This window comes from Triticum dicoccoides, chromosome 5B (genome assembly GCF_002162155.2).
Source record: "Triticum dicoccoides isolate Atlit2015 ecotype Zavitan chromosome 5B, WEW_v2.0, whole genome shotgun sequence".
NCBI lineage: Eukaryota > Viridiplantae > Streptophyta > Magnoliopsida > Poales > Poaceae > Triticum > Triticum dicoccoides.
This window is the reverse complement of record NC_041389.1, coordinates 354386965-354392991: the sequence shown is the minus strand read 5'-3', so window position 1 is coordinate 354392991 and position 6027 is coordinate 354386965.

Here is a 6027-nt window from a genome sequence, read left to right as displayed (position 1 = left end):
TCCTCATCCTCTTCCAGCCTCCCGTCCCCATCTAGCCACCCTTCTGCTCCCCCATCGGCGACAACCTAGCCACCATGGGCTTCTTCACCGGCAAGAATAAGGCAAGCACTAGTAGAAAAAGGGGCAAATCTGAGACACATTAGTGCCGGTTTGATTTTGAGCCGGCACTAATGTGTCCATTAGTGCCGGTTCCAACGGCTAGCCGGTCGTTCTCATTAGTACCGGTTCGTGGCTAACCTTTAGCACCGGTTCGTGTCACGAACCGGTGCTAAAGAGAGTGGTGGCAGCATGTTGTCAGTCTAGGGCCCCTCCAACACCTTTAGTACCGGTTCGTGGCACGAACCGGTACTAAAGGTCAACGTACATAAACCCTTCGTCCACCCGAGCCACTCTGTTCTTCTCATTTCCCCTCACTTCCTCTGTTCTTTCCCTCTCTTCCTCGAGCTCCTCACAAATTTTGCCCAAAATTTGTCAAGATTTGAAGGCCCCCATCCATTCAAATAATCACAAAGGTTAGCAACTTTATCCTTTCAACTCTCATTGCTAGATTAGCTCTTGCAATGCTTTGTATAGTGATTAATTTGGGAGGAATTATATTTGCTAGTATTTGATTTATATGCAATTTGAGGTCAAAAATAACACTTAGTTTGCATATGTAGGTGTGGTTTACTTAGTGCCTTCTAAATCTCCGTCGTAACCACCGTCGATCGCCCGCACCATCCCGTCGCCGGCACCACCTTGTGGTGAGGCTCTTGTTCATGAATGTTTTACATTACCAAATTGATGTTTGTGTGATTTGGATATATAGTTACTCGTATAATTACCCGTACGTTGTTTCTTATACATAGTGCCATGGTTTTGATATCCGTCCCCGTCAGCCCTCGTCCTTGTTATGATTCGGATGTGGTATATTCTCTTTTAAAACTAGTTGTTGCATTTCGTGTTTATGACAAATTATGCCCATCAAGTTGACATAGAAATTTTTATGTAGGAGGTATGTGAACCGGAAATTCCAACCGACCCTATTGTCGAGAGGTTAAATTTAGTTCAAAGAGAAAACGAGTATTTGAAAGAAAAATTGAAAAGAATTGAGGGGGAGAAGATGGAATTGGAGTTGCATGTTGCCGATGTCGTCGATGATCACAAGATCAAGATGGAGAAAATGAGGTTGAAGATTAGAAAGATTAGAAAATATGCCATTGATAGTGTGGCTTGGTATCATTATGTTGTTGGATCAATTGTTACCTTAGTTGCGATCTTGATCGCATTTGTTGTTGCATTTAAATTCTTTAGCTAGAGAGTTATTTGTATGTTGCATTTAATTAAGTGATGTATATGAACTTTATGTATGAACTTTATGTATGAACTTGTATTAATTTGGTGTATTCGGTGTTGTGTAATGAAGATGAGTCGACAATGGATGTATGATGACCGATGCTCTCCCGAGTTCATTAATGGCGTGCATACTTTTCTGCTTGACGCCGAGGCAAACAAGCGGGCGGATGGTTTTATGCCTTGTCCATGTGCTGGCTGTAAGAATGGTCACAGTTACTCTACGTCAAGAACCATTCACGTCCACCTATTTGAGTCCGGTTTCATGCCCCACTATAACGTTTGGACCAAGCACGGAGAAATAGGGGTTATGATGGAAGACAATGAAGAAGAAGAGGACGACGACGGCTATCCTGGCCATGGGTTCCCTGAATACGATGATACAACAATAGGGGAAGAAGTTGAGCCGGCAATGTGGGAAGAAGCTGAAGAAGAGGCATCAGATGAGCCTGCTGATGATCTAGGTCGGGCCATTACCGATGCAAAGAGAAACTGCACAACTGATCTGGAGAGGACGAAGTTGCAGCGCATGTTAGAGGATCACAAGAAATTGTTGTACCCGAATTGCGAAGGTGACAAAAAAAAAAGTTGGACACCACACTTGAATTGCTGCAATGGAAGGCAGAGAATGGTGTATCTGACAAGGGATTTGGAAAGTTGCTGGTAATGATAAAGAATATGCTTCCAAATGACAACGAATTGCCCGAGAGTACGTATGAAGCAAAGAAGGTTGTCTGCCCTCTAGGGTTAGAGGTGCAGAAGATACATGCATGCCCTAATGACTGCATCCTCTATCGCGGTGAGTACGAGGATTTGAACACTTGCCCGGTACGCGGTGCATTGCGTTATAAGATCAGTCGCGATGACCCTGGTGATGTCGAGGGCGAGCGCCCCAGGAAGAAGATTCCTGCCAAGGTGATGTGGTATGCTCCTATAATACCACGGTTGAAACGTTTGTTTCAAAACAAAGAGCATGCGAAGGCGATGCGGTGGCACGCAGAAGACCATAAGAAAGACGAAAAGTTGAGAGTACCCGCTGACGGTTAGCAGTGGAGAAAAATCGAGAGAAAGTACTGGGAGGAGTTTGCAGGTGACCCAAGGAACGTATGGTTTGGTCTAAGCACAGATGGCATTAATCCTTTTGGGGAGCAGAGCAGCAACCATAGCACGTGGCCTGTGACTCTATGTTTGTATAACCTTCCTCCTTGGTTGTGCATGAAGCGGAAATTCATTATGATGTTAGTGCTCATCCAAGGCCCTAAGCAACCCGGCAACGACATTGATGTGTACCTAAGGCCATTAGTTGAAGAACTGTTACAGTTGTGGAATGGAACAGGTGTACGTGCGTGGGATGAGCACGGACAGGAAGAATTTGACCTAAAGGCGTTGCTGTTTGTGATCATCAATGATTGGCCCGCTCTCAGTAACCATTCAGGACAGACAAATAAGGGATACCGCGGATGCACGCACTGTTTGGATGATACCGACAATATATATTTGGATAGTTGTAGGAAGAATGTGTACCTGGGACATCGTCGATTTCTTCCGAGAAGGCATCCCGTAAGAAAGAAAGGCAAGCATTTCAAAGGTGAGGCGGATCACCGGACGAAGCCTCGCCACCGTACTGGTGCTGATGTACATGATATGGTCAAGGATTTGAAGGTAATCTTTGGAAAGGGTCCTGGCGGACAACCTGTTCCGAAGGACGCTGACGGATGTGCACCCATGTGGAAGAAGAAATCTATATTTTGGGACCTGCCATATTGGAAAGACCTAGAGGTCCGCTCCGTAATCGACGTGATGCACGTGACGAAGAATCTTTGCGTGACCCTGCTTGGCTTTTTGGGCGTGTATGGGAAGACAAAAGATACACCAGAGGCATGGGAGGACCAGCAACGTATGCACGGAAAAGACGGCATACATCAGGGTCAGGCCAGCTACGCTCTTACCAAAGAAGAGAAGGAAATCTTCTTCGAATGCCTGCTCAGCATGAAGGTACCGTCTGGCTTCTCGTTGAATATAAAGGGACTAATAAATATGGCAGAGAAAAAGTTCCAGAACCTAAAGTCTCATGACTGCCACGTGATTATGACGCAACTCCTTCCGGTTGCATTGAGGGGGCTTCTACCGGAAAATGTTCGATTAGCCATTGTGAAGCTATGTGCATTCCTCAATGCAATCTCTCAGAAGGTAATCGATCCAGAAATCATACCAAGGTTACAGAATGATTTGGTGCAATGTCTTGTCAGTTTCGAGTTGGTGTTCCCACCATCCTTCTTCAACATCATGACGCACGTCCTAGTTCACCTTTGCGAAGAGATTAATGTTTTGGGTCCTGTATTTCTACACAATATGTTCCCCTTTGAGAGGTTCATGGGAGTCTTGAAGAAATATGTTCATAACCGTGCTAGGCCAGAAGGAAGCATCTCGAAGGGCCATGAAAATGAGGAGGTCATCGAGTTTTGTATTGACTTTATTCCTGACCTTAAGCCATTGGTGTTCCTGAATCGCGGCATAAGGGCAGACTGGATGGAAAAGGCACGCTAGGAGGGGATCAAATAATATGTATGGACGGGCATTCTCTCACTAAAGCACACTACACAGTTCTACAGAATTCCACCTTGGTGGCTCCGTATATGGAGGAACACATGAATTTTCTACACTCCAAACACCCAGAGAAGTCTGACGACTGGATTACATGCGAACAAACGAGGACTTTCGCCGGTTGGTTGCAGAAACGTGCCCTGAATGATGGCGATATTCAAAATGACATGTACTCGCTGTCCCAGTTACCATCTTCGAATATAATGACTTTCAAAGGGTACCAGATAAATGGAAATACATTTTACACGATCGCCCAAGATAAGAAGAGCACCAACCAAAACAGTGGTGTCCGCTTTGATGCAACAACCAACACGGGAAAGGAAACATATTATGGTTACATAGAGGACATATGGGAACTTAACTATGGAGGTGATTTGAAGGTCCCTTTGTTTCGGTGCAAATGGGTCAATATGACACGAGGCGGGGTAACGGAAGACCCGCAGTACGGAATGACAACAGTGGATCTCAACAATCTTGCGTATGCAGACGAACCATTCTTCCTAGACAATGATGTGGCGCAGGTTTTTTATGTGAAAGACATGTCTACCAGGCCGAGAAAAAGAAAATATAAGGAAGCGAATGGATCATACAACGAGCCAAAGCCCCACATAGTTCTTTCAGGAAAAAGAAACATCGTGGGAGTGGATGACAAGACAGACATGTCAGAAGATTATGAAAAGTTTGATGAAATTGCTCTATTCACAGTGAATATTGACCCGAGCATCCAGTTAAATGATGAAGCTTTTCCATGGCTACGGCGCAAAGGGACACACGCGAAGAAAAAGTTTCACACCCAAAGATCTGGGATGTGATTGGCTTCACTATCATCACTTTTTTCTGTGTTTCACACCCAGGAGGGAATCTCTGTAATAGTTAGGGTAGTTATGTGTTTTGGCATTTGAAACACGAAGAAATTTTATGTGCAAACAAATTCTTTTCATGCATTTACTGATTTTTTCCCAGCTAAATGACCATGAAATTGAAAGCATTTCAAATGAACTCAGAAAAGGTTGAAACTTGGCATGGTATCATAATTTCATCCAAATAGCATGTGCAAAAAAGTAGAGAGGGTTACGGCAAAAACTGGATGCACTTCGTGTACAAATGGACAATCTCTTTCGAAGTATCAGGGTTTTCAACGAAAACTCAACTGTTAACAAGGCATTTCATTTTTTAAATAACCTAAGTATTACCAAATTGAATATAATGATAAAACACACTAATATTAAACATAAAAAAAAGAATCACTGAAAAATCTTTTTTCAAAGTTAAGTTATTCACAATATAGTGATTCACACAAATTTCAAATAATTCAAAATTTAAACTATTCAAATTTGAAAACTACCGGCACTAACAGAAAATTTGTAATTTTTTGTACCTAAAGCAAAAATATTCACAAAGAAACTCTAAATACAGGAAAATACAACTCAAAAATAAATAAAACAAAAATAAATAAAGCGAAAAAAATTAAGAAAATAAAAAAGCCCGCCTACTGGGCCAAAGCGGCCTGCATACGACTAGGAACCCAACCTTTTGTTGGGCCAGGATGCAGGCCCACAAAGGCCCAGTAGGCCCACAGGGTAGCACTGAACAGGTAGGCCCAGTAGGCCTGCTTAGGAGAGGAGCTCGAGAGAGCTACCGCACTGGGGCTTATAAACCAGTGCGGTAGCCCCTCGACTAGCGAGGTGGGACTAAACTTGCGCACCGCACTGCGCCAGCGCACCCCCTTTAGTACCGGGTGGTGGCTGCAACTCGTACTAAAGAGGGGGTCTTTAGTACCGGTTGGTGCCACGATCCGGTACTAAAGGGGGGCGCTTCCCGCCGCTTGGCCTGGCCAAAACAGACCATTAGTACCGGTTGGTGGCACCAACCGGTACTAAAGGTCCATCCTATATATATACAACAGTTGAAAAAATTTCACTTCACTCTGTGTTTCTTTCCTCTCCGTCGCGCCGCCCTGCCCCGATCGACGCCGTCCCCGCCCCTCGTCGCCGACCCCGGCCGTCCCCGCCGCTCGTCGCCGACCCCGGCCGTCCCTGCCCTCGTCGACGTCCCCGTCGATGTCGCCGCCCCGGCCGTCCCCGTCGTCCC